The sequence below is a fragment of the Microcebus murinus genome, chromosome 4 (genome assembly GCF_040939455.1).
Source record: "Microcebus murinus isolate Inina chromosome 4, M.murinus_Inina_mat1.0, whole genome shotgun sequence".
NCBI lineage: Eukaryota > Metazoa > Chordata > Mammalia > Primates > Cheirogaleidae > Microcebus > Microcebus murinus.
In genome coordinates this window covers 8,366,451-8,385,979 of record NC_134107.1, presented here as the reverse complement: position 1 = coordinate 8,385,979, position 19,529 = coordinate 8,366,451, and the positions used below count along the sequence as shown (strand labels likewise).

The window sequence follows — 19,529 nt, the reverse complement described above, 5'->3', positions numbered from 1 at the left end:
TATGTATTTACTTTTTTTTTTTTTTTAGAGATAGGGTCTTGCTCTGTCGCTCAGGCTGGAGTGCAGTGGTGAGATAATAGCTCATTGTAGCCTCCATCTCCTGGGCTCAAGCAGTCCTCCCACCTCAGCCTCCCTAGTAGCTGGGACTATAGGCCTGCAACACCATGCCCAGCTAATTTTAAAAAGTTTTGTTAGAGATGAGGCCAGGCGCGGTGGCTCATGCCTGAAATCCTAGCTCTCTGGGAGGCCGAGGCAGGCGGATCGTTTGAGCTCAGGAGTTCCAAACCAGCCTGAGCAAGAGCGAGACCCCGTCTCTACTATAAATAGAAAGAAATTAATTGGCCAACTAATATATATAGAAAAAATTAGCCAGGCATGGTGGCGCATGCCTGTAGTCCCAGCTACTCGGGAGGCTGAGGCAGAAGGATTGCTTGAGCCCAGGAGTTTGAGGTTGCTGTGAGCCAGGCTGACACCACGGCACTCACTCTAGCCTGGGCAATAAAGTGAGACTCTGTCTCAAAAAAAAAAAAGTTTTGTTAGAGATGGGGTCTGGCTATGTTGCCCAGGCTGGTCTAGAATTCCTGGCCTCAAGCTATCCTCCCACCCCACCTCCCATCCCTGTTGCTGGGACTACAAGTATAAGCCACCTTAACTAGAAGGGTGATCGTTCTAGGCCATGTACTCATTGGTCTAGAAAGTGAAAAACCTAGCGAAGTGACTTACCCAAGGTCAGTGGCTGTTTACCACTTTCAGAGCCTGAAGTGCCAGGTCTCTGGTATTCCCCTCTCCTGTACCAGTGCTCTTGCCTTTGGCCTGTGAGGACATGTGGACACCCTTGAGCATTTGCTCAAATCAGTCTTTACAAAAGCACTAAGGATGTCTTGTTTCTTTTTTCAAGAGTTAGTAGTCTTGGAAGACTCAGCTTTCCTTTGGGTTGGAGGACATTTTTACTTAATATTGCAAGGTGTACACTGCTTCTTAGTCCTGTGATCTAGAATAGAATGTAGTTAAGGAATGAGTTTAATAAAGAGCAAAGAAGTGATTTAGGACATGGACAAGTGGGTGATGCCTAGCTTTAAATAAAAGACAAAACAGTTGGAGATGCTGGGGAGAGATTTGCTTGGTTGAAATTCAGTGATACTCCCTAGGTAATTACATTTACTTTGGCTCCAGCTGTCATATGTTATTGACATTTCCCAATCCATTTCTTGCCTTTTTTTTTTTTTCTTTTTTTTTTTTTTTTTGAGCAGTATTCCATTGTAACCTTTTTTTTTTTTTTTGAGACACAGCCTCACTTTGTTGCCCGGGCTAGAGTGCCCTGGTGTCAGCCTAGCTCACAGCAACCTCTAACTCCTGGGCTCAAGCAATCCTTCTGCCTCAGCCTTCCGAATAGCTGGGACTGCAGGCACATGCCACCATGCCCAGCTAATTTTTTAAAATATATTTTTAGTTGGCCAATTAATGTCTTTCTATTTTTAGTAGAGATGGGGTCTCGCTCTTGCTCAGGCTGGTCTCAAACTCCTGAGCTCAAATGATCCACCTGCCTCAGCCTCCCAGAGTGCTAGGATTACAGGCGTGAGCCACTGCACCGGGCTCCAATCTATTTCTTGAGCTCCATCTTTTCACTGTGTGCCAGTTCATCTGCAGAGGTTTGTCAGACCTCACCACCTCAACAGTCCATTCAGCCTGTTCCAAATTTAACCCTTTGGCTCCTCCTTACCCCAGAATGTACTTCTGCTTTCTCTCTGAATTACTAACAGCCTGGCCAGAGCCCCAGGATCATTTCTAACTCTGCATTCCCCTAGAAATCCCTCCTCCACACACAGTGGTAACTAAAACCTGGTAAAGAACCATTTTGTGTCTGTACCTTTTGTCTGCTCTCTTTGTCACTTCGAAGGCCAGGAGAACCAGCCTGCAGGCATTGCTTGGACACTGTAACTGTGCCTGTGGATCACTTTGTGTTTTTTGTGTTCCCTCTAATCCGGTCTATATCCTGTTGCCAGGTATTTCTCAAATATTACTCCTGTGACTTTCTGTAGCTAGAGAATCAAATCCAAACTTGCTTGCTTGGTCTAAACTTGGGCCCAGCCTGCCTTTTTATGGTGGTTCTTGTTTTGTTGTTTTAAAATCACTGTTTCCCCCAACTGAAACAACTACTACAAGCAACTAACGTTGAGCTAGGTACTCCATACCTTGCGTTTAATGCGTGAGCTTTGTGTTTTCAGTTATCAGGCCTTTGCTCCTACCTTCTGCTTGGCAGTCTTTCCCTTTGGTGTCTGCTTTTAAAATTCATCCTTCTTGCACTCATTGCATTGTCCAAAAAAAAAAAAAAAAAAAAAATTCATCCTTCAAGGCCTAACTCAGAGAGAACCAGACAGCATGAATTTCTTTCCCATCTATGTCTCTTCCCTAGCTCTTCATGCATGTAGTGAAGTGCTTTGAAAGACAGCACTTAACACATTTGTGTGTGTGTTTATTCATTCTACTCTCATGTTGAATTGAATTCCTAGAGGACATGTCATGTTCATCTTTGGATCTCCAGCACTAGAATAGTGCCTGGTACATAGGCATTGGATAAGTATTTGTAGAAATCATCATTTTTACCTTAAATTGGCCTCTTTGCTGTGTGATGAACATGGGTCCTTTTTATCAGACTATTGGTTATCTGAGTCTCTGCAGCTATGAGTAGTATAAGGAAAAATAAAAAATATCATTAACATGAAAATTCTTATTAATGAACTGACCACTTAGAAAATTTGTTCATGCCCACACATCACAGCTCAATACTAATTTTTCTCCCTATATATCAATTCAAAGGCTTATTATTATCACTGTCATTGCTGATTGATAAAATAGTCACAGTCAGTTGTGAAATGAAGTTGCAAATCTTGCAATAGAAGCAAGAGTTCATGAAGTTTAGTGAGAAAAATGTTTGAGAACTATCAAAAAGTTTCACATGTGTCTATCTGTGGACACATTATATCTCACAGAAAGACCTCCTAATGGTGAAAAGAAAATTGATGCCTAGTGTCATTATCATTTATTTATTTATTTTGAGACAGAGTTTCACCCTGTTGCCCTGGCTAGAGTGCTGTGGCGTCAGCCTAGCTCACAGCAACCTCAAACTCCTGGGCTCAAGAGATCCTCCTGCCTCAGCCTCCCAAGTAGCTGGGACTACAGGCTTGCACCACCATGCCTGGCTAATTTTTTCTATATATATTAGTTAGCCAGTTAATTTCTATTTATAGTAGAGACGGGATCTTGCTCTTGCTCAGGCTGGTTTCGAACTCCTGACCTCGAACAATCCGCCCTCAGCCTCCCAGAGTGCTAGGATTACAGGTGTGAGCCGCCATGCCCGGCCAGCTAGGACTTTTAATATGATGTTGAAAAAGAGTAGTGAGAGGGAACATCTTGCCTTGTTCCTGTTCTTAGTGGGAAAGCTCACTGCAACCTCCAACTCCTGGGCACAAGTGATCCTCCCACCTCAGCCTCCTGAGTAACTGGGACTACAGGTGTACACCACCATGCCCAGCTAATTCTTCTATTTTTTATAGAGATGAGGTCTCACTCTTGCTCAAGTTGATCTCAAACTCCTGGGCTCAAATAATCCTCCCACCTTGGCCTCCCTTAGTGCTAGGATGACAGGTATGAACCACTGCACAGGGCTCTATAGTGGGAAAGCTTTGATTTTCTCATCATTAAGTATGATGTTAGTTGTAGGTTTTTTTATAGATGTTCTTTATCAAGTTGAGGAAGTTCCTCTCTATTTCTCACTTTCTGAGAGTTTATTATTTACTATGAATGAGTGTTGGATTTTGTTATATGCTTTTTGTGCATCTATTGATAGGATCATGTGATTTTTCTTCTTTAGCCTGTTAATGTGATGGATTACATCAGTTACTTTTTGAATGTTGAACCCGGAGGCCTATGGTTAGGTTTCAGTCGTTTGGTGAGCCCGTACTGCTGGGCTAGTGTTATGTATTTCCCTTTCCTCAGATAGGTTAGTGTCTGGCAAAATAATTTCTCCTGAAGGCAGATCTTGTTAAGAACAGAATGCTGTGGAATATTTAAACATGGTTCCTCTCTCTTGTTACAACGGGCGTGTGTGCGGGTCCGTTTGTCATCTGTGGGCAAATGTATTTTTTTAAAAAATGGTTCCTTTCCCCCTCCTCTGCTGGAAGCCTGAAGGGGATTTTCTTCAGTGCTCACTGTAAGGACAGTGAATACCTCCTGGAGGTAAAACTTACCAAAATGTGGGGCTCCTCCATGCCTGGGTCCCCTTGGAGTTTTTAACTCTCTGAGTTGTCCACACTGAGCCTCCAAACAGTTCATCAGTTACAGTTCAGGTTTTCCTACCTTGGCATTGGCTCCTGTGGAGCTTTCTGCTATGGTAAGTTGTGATTCTCTGTATCCTCCTATCTGTCCATGCAGTTTTGGAGGCAGCAGTTTGCCCTTTGACCTCACTTCTCTAAGAGTTGATTTTCAGTTCAGTTTTTTACTTGTTAGGATTGAGTGGCAATTTTTGACATGTTGGACCAGAAACCAGAAGTTCAAGTGGCATTTACATAATGACAACAATAATAAGTGCTTCCGTTGCTTGCTACCGTATCTATGCCATTGCTTTCAGTTATGCCCTCGTTCTTTTTCCTGGTTTTCCCCTCCAATGAAGCCTTGCCAGCCAGCCTGGCCTCCCCAAAGGATCTCCTTGCCCTGTCAGCTGGCATGGAATCCTGTACTGCTTGGAGACAGCCCTTATCTTTAGCTTTCCACAATGAGATTGTAACGTCCATATCGTTCAAAACTTATTTACACATCTCAGTGTGCCTAATACTCCTTTTGTTGAGTATTGAGGTAGCTTAGGAGCTGATGATGAAACCATTAAAAAAGTAAGGCCTGGGAGGTCAGCAGGGGCTGGAAGGGATGTGAGTGCGTTATGAGAAGGTGGGCGTACTCCTGCACGCTCTGAGGTGGAAAGAGTAGGCAGAGGTATGCCATGTTCCTGGGAGGTTAAGGATAGTGGCTTGAAATTTGTATTTAAGGAACTTTCTGGGGTGGCCTGGGGGATAGCTTAGAGGGAAAGGAGACCCAAGAAGCTGGGAGACCAGAGAGGAAGCTGCTGTAGGAGGGTGGGGAGACTTACATTTATTTGGGCAGGAGCAGTGAGAATAGAAAGGAGGAAAGAATTTGGGAGATAGGAAGACACCTGGGCTGTTGGAAATGAGAAAGATTTTATACCCGGTAGTGGGAAAAGGACACTACTGTTAACTGAAGTAGGAGAATCAGGAGGAAGGAATTATTTTAATAGAAGAAGGAAAAGGTTATGAGTTGGAAATCAAGCTAGAGAATAGAATAAATTGGTGTTCAAATTTTTGGGAAGGGTAGATAGGTAAAAACTGCAGAGAGAGTCATTAAAAAAGTAGAGGAGTGGTTTTCAAAGGATGATTCTCCCCCCCCCCCCAAAAAAAAAAACACCCATCTAGCATTTGATAATGTCTGGACACATTTTTGAACATCATGATGTAGCGGTGGTGGTACGACTGGCATCTAGTGAGTAGAGAGCGAGGTTGCTGCTAAACATCCCACAGTGCACAGGACAGCTCCCTCCTCTTCCCTCAGCAAGGAGTTTCGCCAAGGTCGAGGCAGCCTGGAGTAGAAGTCTCAAGACTAAGCTTTATTCTTTCTTCTGGTATCTTCTTAAAGATTAACCTTTGCCTTGCAGCTGGTACTGATAATGAACAACTGACAGGATCTCATGTAATCACCACAAAAACCTGTTAGATACTGCTACATATTTTATGGTAAGAAAACAGGCTTAGAGAGGCCTTCAGTAACTTGCCCAAGGTCACACAGCTATTCTCTACAGAGCCAGCACTTTACCTGGGCTGGACTTCAAACCCTGTTCTATTAACTGACTCTCCTGGCCATGGGTTAACATACCCTATTTCTAATTACTACATATAGATACTGTCAGTACTGTCATTTCACTGCAGTACTTTGGGGATCGTTTTTCTGCTGAAACACTGGTTATGTGTTTCATATATCCCCCAGTTTTTTTGATTATCCATACCCAATTTTTTCTTTCTAGTCATTTTTTTTTTTTGAGACAGAGTCTCTCACTCTGTAGCTTGGGCTAAAGTGCCGTGGCGTTAGCCTAGCTCACAGCAACCTCGAACTCCTGGGCCCAAGCGATCCTTCTGTTTCAGCCACTCAGGTAGCTGGGACTACAGGCATGTGCCACCATGCCCGGCTAATTTTTTAAAATATATTTTTAGTTGGCCAATTAATTTGTTTCCGTTTTTAGTAGAGACGAGGTCTCACTATTTCTCAGGCTGGTCTCGAACTCCTGACCTTGAGTGATCTGCCCTCCTCGGCCTCCCAGAAAGCTAGGATTACAGGCATGAGCCACCACGCCCGGCCTCTTTCTAGTCATTTTTAGATGATGATGCTCGTAAAACTTCTAAGCTGCCTGCTGTATTTTCTCCTTGGTCCAGGCCCTCAGCCTTGGGAACTGAGCCCTGTATGTGATGGACTGGATGCGTGTGACTGTAGATGGTTTGCAGAGGTTTCACTGGCTTTTTTGCTTTTCAGCAAAATACAATTGGTTAGGTATAACTTTCCATCTTAATTAGCAAATGAAAATCTTTGTGTTATGGGTTTCTCTGGAGCAGACAGTTCTTCAAACTTATCATCTGCTTGAGCATTCAGCTGACTTACCTATATATGAATCCTTTTTCAAATGATTAAAAATATGTAGATGTTTGACATTAGAAATGGCATATTTTAAGACCTTGGGCAATTCCACTAGGTTGTTGTGTCACTGTAGCATGGATGTTTCCTGCTTAGGATACTGCGGAATGTAACAAATAAATAACATCTTTAGATCTGCCAAGTCTACAAATAAAGGATGCAAGCCATTTGTAAAGCTATCCAAATGTGTTGCTAAAATAAAAACTATATTACACAGTAAACCACTATGGACTAAAGTGATTTCACTTCAAAACTTTGAAAAGTTACTTTCTATGAATAAAGATTTGAAAACATTGAAGCCACTCTTAGATACCAATGCAGAAGGCCGGATGCAGTGGCTCATGGGTGTAATCCTAGCACTTTGGTAGGCTGAGATGGGAGGATCACTGCAGGCCAGGAGTTCAAGACCAGTCTGTACCACAGAGTAAGACTCTTAATCTCTTCAAAAAATAAATCAGTTGGGCATGGTGGTGCATGCCTGTAGTCCCAGTTACTTGAGAGGTTTGAGGCAGGAGGATCACTTCAGCCCAGGAGTTTGAGGCTGCAGTGAGCTATGATCATACCAGTGTACTCCATCCTGGGTGACAGAGCAAGATCCTGTCTCTTAAAAAACAAACAAACAAAAAACCCCAGGGACTAGTTCACTCACTCATTCAGAGGCGCTCTCCTTTACGTTAGCTTTTTATCCTGTAAAAATTTGTTCTTATGCAAAATTATAAACTACTTCTTATCACAAACTTGAAGCCTTGGGTATTCACAGGTGTCCAAGAGCAACACTGTGTACTGCCACCACCTTGCAGATGCTGTGTGGTATGTTTGAAGTGGGTCACATGATACAGATTGAATAAATTATATCTGCTAGACTATTTTGCTTTGTTCTTAGGGCTAAGAAGGTTTTGATACATTACTGACTTGAATTTGACTTCCTTTTTTACATGGTATATTTTTATAATCTATGTGAAGTTTTCAGAGCAGGCAAACTTGAATGATAGTTTTCATAGCCAACACCCAAGATACAGTATTCAGTGTTTTCGGTAAGGTGAGTGAGTAGGTTGGAAGGATTTTCATAGCTGCCTTTGTTTCACTGTCTATGGTCTGGAACCAGCATGACATCTTGCTCCTGCAGCACTGTGGCAGGAGAGGGAACCATGAGTTTAAGAGCTGTGCTGTGGTGTCCCATCCTGAAGGACTTGGAAAGCGGTGAGGTAGAAGAAAAGTTTTCACAGTTGGGGGGCTGCAGCCACCTTCTTTTCTTGCTCACGTTACAGTTGGGTTGTTATTGTTATCTGTGTTTCAGTGGGGAGCAGTCCTGCGACCCCTGGTCTCCCCGGTGAAGTACAGCTGCAGTGGTAAATGGTGAGCTGCTGTATGCCTTTGAAGTCAGGTGATGTGTCCTCATTTGCTTCATAGAGGGGGCAATGACCATTTTCATTCTCCCTCTTTGAAAATTTGGAGACTGCCATTAAGCCTAGCAATTAATTGTACTTTATGGCTAAACGTTAAAGAAACTTATTTGAAAGTTAGTGACTTGGGGGGGGGGCTGGTGGCTCACACCTATAATCCTAGCACTCTGGGAGGCTGAGGCAGGCGGATTGCTCGAGGTCAGGAGTTTGAAACCAGCCTGAGCAAGAGCGAGACCCCGTCTCTACTATAAATAGAAAGAAATTAATTGGCCAACTAATATATATAGAAAAAATTAGCCGAGCATGGTGGCACATGCCTGTAGTCCCAGCTGCTCGGGAGGCTGAGGCAGCAGGATTGCTTGAGCCCAGGAGATTGAGGTTGCTGTGAGCTAGGCTGACACCACGGCACTCATTCTAGCCTGGGCAATAAAGCAAGACTCTGTCTCAAAAAAAAAAAAAAAAAAAAAAGAAAGAAAGAAAGAAAGTTAGTGACCTAATAGCCAAGTAAGAGGAACTTTATGATTTTTCTTTACCTTGCCAGGTTCTTGTGTTTTGTAGTTTGCCCTTGATGTGGATAATATGGTAAATTTCACTAAGATGCTTTAAGATCTAAGATAGTTGACTTTTTCTGGAAAGGACTTAAAAGGAGGCCTGGGCATAAAAGTCCTGAAAAGTACTCAGGAAGTCTATTACCTGTTATGTGACTAGAGGAAGGAAATTTGCAGTAAAGGTTCAATTGACTTTACTGGAAAATTTCTATATTCTTTTAAGAGAAAATGTAAAATCAGAACAGATTATTATTTTTTTTATTTTTTATTTATTTTTTTTTTTGAGACAGAGTCTCACTTTGTTGTCCAGGCTAGAGTGAGTGCCGTGGCGTCAGCCTAGCTCATAGCAACCTCAATCTCCTGGGCTCGAGTGATCCTTCTGCCTCAGCCTCCTGAGTAGCTGGGACTACAGGCATGCGCCACCATGCCCGGCTAATTTTTTTATATATATATCAGTTGGCCAATTAATTTCTTTCTATTTATAGTAGAGACGGGGTCTCGCTCTTGCTCAGGCTGGTTTTGAACTCCTGACCTCGAGCAATCCGCCCGCCTCGGCCTCCCAAGAGCTAGGATTACAGGCGTGAGCCACAGCGCCCGGCCTGAACAGATTATTTTAAAAATTAAAAATATTACCTGGTATGCCTTGGACTCAGTTCAAATATGAGTCCATCTCTCTCATTTTGTGTGTGTGGGCGCTCATGTGTGTCTTACCTGTCTAGCACCCTACAGAGATATTTTATGTTAATGATGGTGACCCCAGATCAGTAAAGGGGTTGAATTGCTAACATACGTTATATTTGCTGAGTTTTACATAAGGTAGGAAGAGAGGGAGATGTGAAGAGATTTTAGATTTTCAATGAAATATTTTATTTTTTAGCCTCTAATTGTCTTGTAGTTTGGATGGTATTTAATACCTGCTTGATGATTCAGTGAAATTCAGTGAGTGGGATAGCTCCCTCCCTTAGCATTCTTTTTATTTATGAAATGATTACAGAGGACAGTTGGAAAAAACAAAGGTTATTTTTGTTCATTTTGGCTTTAGATTTTCTGAATAGGTAATAATAGGATTAAGAGTTCAAACATTACAAAAGGCTGTACTAGAAAATCTTTCCCGGCCTCTGACCCTCAGTGCCCCTCTAGAGGCAGGCGCTGTTACTACTATTCTTAGACTCTACACGTGTATTTTTATATGTAGGCATATTCATTCTTTTAACAAATACATAAATTGAGAGCCACTGTGTGCTAGACACCATGCAAGGGGTAAGAATATGTATTCCTCTTCCCTTTTAGTACATACAATAGATCACTTTTGTGCATTTAAAAAGGAACATTTTTTTTTTTTTTGAGACAGAGTCTCGCTTTGTCGCCCAGGCTAGAGTGAGTGCCGTGGTGTCAGCCTAGCTCACAGCAACCTCAATCTCCTGGGCTCAAGTGATCCTCCTGCCTCAGCCTCCCGAGTAGCTGGGACTACAGGCATGCGCTACCATGCCTGGCTCATTTTTTCTCTCTATATTAGTTGGCCAATTAATTTCTTTCTATTTATAGTAGAGACGGGGTCTCGCTCTTGCTCAGGCTGGTTTCGAACTCCTGACCTCGAGCAATCCGCCCTCAGCCTCCCAGAGTGCTAGGATTATAGGCATGAGCCACTGCGCCCGGCATAAAAAGGAACATTATATCTTAAAGATTGTTTTAGTATTCAGTGAACTGCTTTATTCTTTTTAATAGCTGCATAATGTTATGTCTTAATTGAAGTATCATTTTGATCTTTTCAGAACAGTTTAAATGCTAGACCTACTTAAGTTAATCACTATAATAAAAGATTTCATTTATTGGGGTGTTACTATAGACAGATATCATTTGGTGGTGCTTTTCTCAATTACTCCAGGCAACCAGCCCATCAGAGAGGTATTCTTAACCTTGGGGGCCCAGAGAAGTTGAGTGGCTTGCCTGAAGTTAAGAGCAAGTGGTAAATCCTGTCTGATTTCAGAGTCTCTTCTCTAACCTAGTTACAGCACAGTAGGTTGTTATTTCTCATGTTCACTCAGATGTGCACTTAAGGTTTGACGGTATATAGCATTCATCTTTCTTTATTTTGCCTAGATGTTTTGTGATAAGCAGTTCTCTACAACAGTACCCATTGCTTATAAGGTGTGTGCAAAAGTATGCTAAGAATGTAATTTCTGAGAACTTCAACTATGAGCCTGTTGATCAGTCTTATCTTTTAGATAGGTAATAAAATCAAAAGATAGTATCTAACCTAAAATACAGTCAGTTGCTCCCATGGATTAGTGACAAATGCATACCTGCACCCTGTCACAGTCCAGGATCAAATAATGTGCACGTGGATCAGGAGCAGGATCATGTGGAGAAGGCCAAGGATCCTCAAGGGGTCTTCTGACCTTCTCAGACACTATTTTACTAACAAGGGCTGCAAACAGATCTAGTATATGAGTGATTGTCCTTTGTCCATTTGTAGATTGTGAAAAATGAAGTTTAGGACTCTGTAATGTGGTGTATGATATCTGTAGGCAGGTAATTAATGCCTGAAGTTACGGTTGTAGCCTTTTACTATTTGCTCCTGCTCATATGCTGTTTAAAATATGGGCTGGGTGCAGTGGCTTCTGCCTGTGGTCCCCAGAGTGAGACCTCATCTCTTTAAAAAACAAAAAATGAAAATGGATGGGAACAGTGGTTCATGCCTGTAATCCCAGCACTTTGGGAGGGCAAGGTGGAAGGATTACTTGAGCCCAGGACTTTGAGACTGCAGTGAGATATGATTGTGGCACTACAATCCAGCCTGAGAGACAGAGTAAGACTTTGTCTTAAAAAAATAATAATAATTGGGCCAATCGCAGTGGCTCACGCCTGTAATCCTAGCACTCTGGGAGGCCGAGGTGGGCAGATCGCTCAAGGTCAGGAGTTAGAAACCAGCCTGAGCAAGAGCGAGACCCCGTCTCTACTAAAAATAGAAATAAACTAATTGGCTTACTAAAAATATATAGAAAAAATAAGCCGGGCATGGTGGCACATGCCTGTAGTCCCAGCTACTCAGAAGACTGAGGCAGAAGGATTGCTTGAGGGCAGGAGTTTGAGGTTGCTGTGAGCTAGGCTGATGCCACAGCACTCTAGCCTGGGGAATAAGATTGAGACTCTGTCTTAAAAAAAAAAAAAATAATAATTGATGGGCCTCTTCCAAGTCATCTTCGATTTGTGTGTGTGTGTGTGTGTGTTTTCATTTGGCCTTCCAGTTCAGTGGTGACATTTAGAAATTTGCAATAAAGAGTGCTACAAAGCCATTTCAGTGGATGCTGTAGTGCAGGTGGTCACAACTACTAAAGCATAATTTTTAAAACTTTCAGAAGTCAAGAAAGTGTGAAGAACATGGAGGTGAGTCCGTAGGAGGAGGTTAAAGGGCAGGGAATGAGAGCGAGGGTCAACCTTCCCTTTCCTGACTTTATTCTGTGATGTTTCCCTTAAACAGATTTTGCAGTGGCCTGTGTTCCTCAATTATGGAACCCTGGAAATGAGAGAATGGAGAAGGTGGTGGATTTTGTGTGTTTGAGGAGGGTTGAAGGGAGTATGTGTGTGTGTCGAGGGGATGGAACTGGGAAACTGGCACGGGCTATAAGAACCCTCTCTTACTGGCATCAAACCCGAAAGGAGGTAGGAAAGGCGATGGAAAGATACGTAGGGAAGCATGAGAAGCATGTGGCCAGGACCAGAGGAAAGGAACCCCAGTAGCAGTGGTAGGAGATTGGTGCCGCCTCTAAATAGAGTTAGGACGGGAAGCTGGAAACTCACAGTGTAACCCGAGAGAGGTTTCTTGAAACATGGTGACTCTTCTCATTCCAAAGCCCTTAGTAACATTTCTTTTTTTCCAGATCCAGAGGTGTTTTTTGTGGGTTTGATTTCTCCTAAGGTCTAGCGGTTTCATTAGAAATATTTGGTAATTGGGAGCAGATTTCAATCAAACGATGATTGCCATGGATCATACACAGAGGGCTTAATATTATGAGATGGACAGGCATTTATAGGTTTACATAAATTAATATTCAGTCTATAATGAACTATTTAAGGCAAGTTATTACTGGTGTAAATTTTTAGAAAGCCAGCTTTATTGAGATGTAATTTAATTCATATACTATAAAATTCACCTTTTAAAATTATACAGTTCATTGGTTTTTAGTGTATTCAGAGTTGTACAACTATCACCACTATCTTTTCAGAACATTTTTATTACCCCAAAAAAGAAACCCCATACCCATTAGCAGTCTCTCCCCATTCCCCCCTCTCTCCAGTCCCTGGCAACTATTATACTAATCTACTTAATGTCTCTATCCTATTCTGGACAGTTCATATAAATGGAATCATATAATCTGTGTCCCTTTGTGACTGGCTTATTTCACATAGCATAATGCTTTCAGAGTTCATCCTCACTGTAGTATGTACTAGTATTTCCTTCCTTTTTATGGTTGAATAATATTCCATTGTATGGATATAGCACAATTTGTTTAATCATTCCTCAGTTGATGGAAATTTGGGTCATTTCTACTTTTTTGCTATTATGAATAATATTATAAACATTCTTGTACAGTTTTTGTATGGACATATGTTTTCATTTCTCTTGGGTATATACCTTGGAGTGGAATTGTGTCATGTGGTAACTCAGTGTTTAACTTTTTGAAGATGTTACTGATCTTTCGAGACCTGTGTCAAAGAGGATCTCCATAGACCTCAACAAAAATATCCCTCATTGTGACTGAGAGGATATTGGACAAGAGGGTCATTGACTGGTCCATTGTGATCTTTCACCAGTTCCCTTTCTCCTTGCTGTTTGTGATCTGAGCTCTATCAGTATACTAAATTGTCAGCTGATTTCTAAGAGGAGTTGAGTATAGTTTATTCCAATGATTGTGTATTGGTTACCATGGTTTTATGTGAAATAAGCTCTCTTTATTTAAAAAATTACAAACGTATGAAGTGGTAAAGAATAAAATAACTTTATCAAAGCTTAACATTTTGCTAAATTGGCTTCAGGTTTCTTCACTTTATTTGCCCACAGGTAACCACCATTCTAAATTGTTGTGAAAATTCTGTTTTTTGCCTTCTGAAATAAGTTCTTTAGATCAGAATTTTGAAATCTTTATAACCTGTGTTATTGATGTAAGTGCTGAGGCATTAGAGCATTATTTGTAATGTTCATAATTGACACACAGTAATTGTACATATTTCACGCAGTACACTGTGAACTTATTCCTTGTACCTACCTGTAACATTGTACCTGTTGACCAACCTCATCCCATCTCCCCTTCCCTTCCCTTCTTTCCCAGACTCTGGTAAGCACTATTCTCAACTTTGATGAGATCAGCTTTTTTAGATTACACATATGAGTGAGATCATTTGATATTTGTCTTTCTGTGTCTGGCTTATTTTACTTTATGTAATGTCCTCTAGATTCACACGTGTTGTTGGAAAAGACATAATCCGTTCTTTTTAATGGCTCAATAGTATTCCTTTGTGTATATATACCACATTTTCTTTATCTATCTGTTGATGGACACTTAGGTTGATTCCCTATCTTGCTATTATGAATAGTGGTGTAATATGGGAACGCAGATGTCTTTTTGACATACTGATTTCATTTCCTTCGGACATATTCCTAGTAATGAAATTGCTGGATCTTGTGGTAGAAAATCAGTTGGCTGTAAATGCATGGATTTATTTCTGGTTTTCAATTCTGTTTCATTTGTGTCTGTTTTTATGCCAGTATCATGCTGTTTTGGTTACTATAGCTTAGTACTATATTTTGACGTCAGGTAGTTTGATGCCTCCAGCTTTGTTTTATTTTTTTTTTAACTCAAGATTGCTTTGGTTTTGTGGTTCTATATGAATTTTAGGATTTTTTTTTCTATTTCTGTGAAGGATGTCATTGGTTTTTGTTTTTGTTTTTTGAGACAGAGTCTCACTCTGTTGCCCGGGCTAGAGTGCTATGGTATCAGCCTAGCTCACAGCAACCTCAAACTCCTGGGCTCAAGTGATCCTTTTGCCTCAGCCTCTCGAGTAGCTGGGACTACAGGCATGCGCCACCATGCCCGGCTAATTTTTTCTATATATATTTTTTAGCTGTCCAATTATTTTCTTTCTATTTTTAGTAGAGACGGGGTCTCGTGCTTGCTCAGGCTGGTCTTGAACTCCTTAATTCAAACGATCTGCCTGCCTTGGCCTCCCAGAGTGCTAGGATTATAGGTGTGAGCCGCTGGAACTCCTGGGTTCAAGGAACTCAAGTGATTCTCCTGTCTCAGCCTCCTGAGTAGCTGGGATTACAGATGTGAGCCACAGTGCCTGGCTAATTTTTTAAATTTTATAGAGACAAGATCTTACTGTTGTTGCCCAGAGTGGTCTCAAACTCCTGGCCTCAAGTGATCCTCCCGCCTCAGCCTCCCAAGGTGCTGGAATTATAGGTGCGAGCCACGATGCCTGGCTGTCATTGTTATTTTGATAGAGATTGCATTAAGCCAGTAATCCCTTTGGGTAGTTTGGATGTTTTAACAGTAGTCTCCCAATCCATGAACATGGGATATCTTTCCATTTATTTATGTCTTCTTCAATTTCTTTCATCATGTTTTATAGTTTTATTGTAGAGATCTTTCACCTCCTTGGTTAAATTTTTCTAAGTATTTTATTTTTTTTGTAGCTATTGTAAACAGGATTGTTTTCTTGATTTCTATTTCAGATAGTTTGCTATTAGCATATAGAAATGCTACTTTTTTATGTTGACTTTGTATCCTACAACTTTACTTGAATTCATTTATTAGTTCTTCTGACAGATTTTTGGTGGAGTCTTTAGGATTTTTTGTATATAAGATCATGTCTCTAAACAGGGACGATTTAAATTCTTTGTTTCTATTTTGGATGTCTTTTATTTCTTTCTGTTGCCTAATTGCTCTGGCTATCAAGAGAATGATTATTTCCATTTCTGACTAACAATTTATGTAAAGGAAGCTCTTTATACTACTTGTTATTTCATTGGTATTGTTTAAAGAACCATGGGTTAGTGATGCCTGTGCCATTAGGTCTGGAGAGTGGTGAATAGCATTCCTGCCACTGGGCGGTTGCTGCTCTTTTCAGTGTCCTTCCTGTCATGGATTGCTTCAGTGTGGTGAATGTGAAATGAATGTGTTGTTGTCTCTGTATTTGATATTTTGCTTAAGTGGATATCTTGTGCCTCATATATTTAGTTGTGACTTTTATAAATTTATTATAAGGCTTTTATGCCAGGTAACAAAAAGTTTGTGGTTTCAGACTTCTTTGAAATCCTTGAGAGCTCCTGTAGTTTTACTTGGGAGGATATTTTTGACAAATTGTGTAGTAAATTGGGCTCTTATATTTTTGCTACCATTTCTGTGACATTTCTTCCCTCCAGATTTTCTTGTTCCTAGTTACATTATTATTGACTCTTGACAACCGGATTTTTTCTAGGTAGTTTCACACAGTGTGGGTCATTGATGCCAGTGACCTTGCTTCATTTATTTTGACTGTCACTAAAGTTTATTCACTAAAGCCTATTCAGCAACAGAGTCTACAGGTAATACAAAATAGATGAAGGATTTCCGGGTCATGAGCTTGTTTCTGGCCAAGCTAGCTACCTTCCTTCTTTAGGAGTACGAGGATAAACTTTGAATCAAGTTACACAATTTAGAACAGTAGTTCATCTGTTTGCTTTTGCATTTGACTGAGCTTTCGAGAGTGTGTGACCAGAAGAAAAACTAGGGCTTTTAACTCTGATGTAATGCCTGTTCTGTTGCTTGGTAGCCGGAAGCCCATGTTGGCTGTGACTGGATGTGGCAGGGGAATTCTGATAAGTTACGCAGATGAGTGCTGCCCTGAGATTAGCAGAAAGGTTAAGGCTAGTTTTGGTTCTTTCTGTCTGCACACTATCCATCTGCTTCACAGCTTACTTTGGGAAAAACAAGAACGTTGGGTTCCCTTTTGTTTCTGTTCTTAACTAGGGTAGGCAGCTTATTAATATTTGCCTTCTAAGAAAATAGATCCTCACTGCTTTATCGTTCCTAGATACGCGTGTTGATTTTTCTTTTTAAGTAAATTATTGAAAAAACTTCTTAAATATGTCTTACTTAAATCTGGGAAAAATTATTTGTATATAAACACATTCAAGTTTCTTTTTTTTTTTCTTTTTTTTTTTGAGACAGAGTCTCACTTTATTGCCCAGGCTGGAGTGAGTGCCGTGGCGTTAGCCTAGCTCACGGCAACCTCAATCTCCTGGGCTCAAGCAGTCCTCCTGCCGCAGCCTCCCGAGTAGCTGGGACTATAGGCATGAGCCACCATGCCTGGCTAACTTTTTCTGTATATTTTAGCTGGCCAATTAATTTCTTTCTATTTTATAGTAGAGACGGGGTCTCACTCTTGCTCAGGCTGGTTTCGAACTCCTGACCTCGAGCAATCTGCCCGCCTTGGCCTCCCAGAGTGCTAGGATTACAAGCTTGAGCCACCACAGCCGGCCAACACATTCAAGTTTTTTAATTGGTTAAGAAAAAAAATCCTTCCTTTTTTCTTTTTTTTTTTTTAATTATTATTATTTTTTATTTCGGCATATTATGGGGGTACAGATTTTAAGGTTTCAATAAATGCCCTTTCCCCTCCTCCCCCCCCACAAGTCTGAGTTTCCAGCATGACCATCCCCCAGATGGTGCACATCTCACTCATTATATATGTATATACCTGCCCCCTCCCCCCTCCCACCTGCCCAATACCCTATTCCTGTAGTACCTATGTGTCCACTTAGGTGCTACTCAGTTAATACCAGTTTGCTGGTGAATATATGTGGTGCTTGTTTTTCCATTCTTGGGATACTTCACTTAGTAGTATGGGTTCCAGCTCTAACCAGGAAAATATAAGATGTGCTATATCACCGTTGTTTATTAGAGCTGAATAGTACTCCATGGTATACATATACCACATTTTATTAATCCATTCTTGGATTGATGGACACTTGGGCTGTTTCCACAGCCTTGCAATTATGAATTGTGCTGCTATAAACATTCGAGTGCAGATGTCTTTTTTGTAGAGTGTCCTTGGATCTTTTGGGTAGATGCCCAGCAATGGGATTGCTGGATCAAATGGTAGATTCACTTGTATCGCTTTAAGGTATCTCCATATTGCTTTCTACAGAGGTTGAACTAGTTTGCAGTCCCACCAGCAGTGTAGGAGTGTTCCTCTCTCTCCGCATCCACGCCAGCATTTGTTATTTGGAGACTTTTTGATAAAGGCCATTTTCACTGGGGTTAAGTGATATCTCATTGTGGTTTTGATTTGCATTTCCCTGATGATTAGAGATGAGGAGCATTTTTTCATATGTTTGTTGGCCATTCTTCTGTCTTCTTTAGAGTAGTTTCTGTTTAAGTCCTTTGGTCACTTTTTAATAGGGTTATTTGATTTTTTCTTGCCGATTTTCGTGAGTTCTAAGTATATTCTAGTTATCAGCCCTTTATCGGATACGTAGGATGCAAAAATTTTCTCCCATTCTGTAGGTTGTCTGTTTACTTTCATAACTGTTTCTTTGGCTGTGCAGAAGCTTTTTAGTTTCATCATGTCCCATTTATTTATTTTTGTTGCTGCTTTGATTGCCTTTGGGGACTTCTTCATAAACTCTTTGCCTAGGCCGATGTCTAGGAGAGTGTTTCCAACATTTTCCTCTAGAATTCTAATAGTTTCATACCTTAGGTTTACCTTTTTTCTTTTTAAAAACAGCTTTATTGGGATATAATTCATATACCACACATAATTCACCCATTTAAATTGTACAATTAAGTGGTTTTTAGTATTCACAGTTACATGCAACCATCGCCATAATCAATTTTAGAACAGTTTCATCATCTCTAAAAGAAATCTTGTGCCTTTTAGCTATTATCCCCTGCCCCTCAGTACCTGCCTCCCACCCCAGCCCTTGGCAACCACTAATCCACTTTCTATCTCTAGATCTCCCTGTTTTGGACATCTCCTGTGAGTGGAATCAATATAATATGTGGTCCTGTGTGATTATCTTCTTTCACTTAGCATAATGTTTTTTAAGGTTTTGTTGTAGCATGTGTCAGTACTCATTCTTTTTTATTAAAATTGTGGAAAAATAGTCTGGACACAGTGGCTCATGCCTGTAATCCTAGCACTCTGGGAGGCCAAGGCGGGTGGATCATTTGAGGTCAGGAGTTTGAGACAAGCCTGAGCAAGAGTGAGTCCTTGTCTCTGCTAAAAATAAAACAGAAAAGAAAAGAAAAGAAACTAGCTGGACAACTAAAAATATAGAGAAAAAAATTAGCTGGACATGGTGATGCATGCCTGTAGTCCCTGCTGTTTGGGAGGCTGAGGCAGAAGGATTGTTTGAGCCCAGGAGTTTGAGGTTTTCGTCAGCTAGGCTGATGCCATGGCACTCTAGCCCAGACAACAGAGTGAGACTCTGTCTCAAAAAAGAAAAAGAAAAATAAATCAAAATTGTGCAAAAATAAGCAGCATAGAATTTACTATTGTAACCATTTTTAGGTGTATAGTTCTGTGGCATCATGTGCATTCACACTGTTGTGCTACCATCACCACCATCCATCTTCAGAACCTTTTCATCTTCCCAAACTGAAACTCTACCCATAAAAACACTAACTTCCCATTTCTCCCAGTAACCTTATTTTTAAAAGTTCATTAGCTGAGTCAGAATCTGTTTTCAGTTATTTCATATGTGTTTCCTGGAATGGGGTGTATATCCTTTTGATTTGTGGCCCTCACAACAACTTGATTTTAGCCATGTATGACCTATTTTCAGACT

At 40.9% G+C, this 19,529-nt stretch overlaps 2 protein-coding genes across 6 annotated transcripts in view; both read left to right on the top strand.

Annotated features, from left to right (window-relative positions):
* The window catches only part of ACY3 (aminoacylase 3), a 189,597-nt gene that overhangs the window by 34,817 nt on the left and 135,251 nt on the right, over positions 1–19,529 (top strand). The gene's annotated exons all lie outside the window — the stretch shown is intronic.
* The window catches only part of CHKA (choline kinase alpha), a 69,334-nt gene that overhangs the window by 1,656 nt on the left and 48,149 nt on the right, over positions 1–19,529 (top strand). The gene's annotated exons all lie outside the window — the stretch shown is intronic.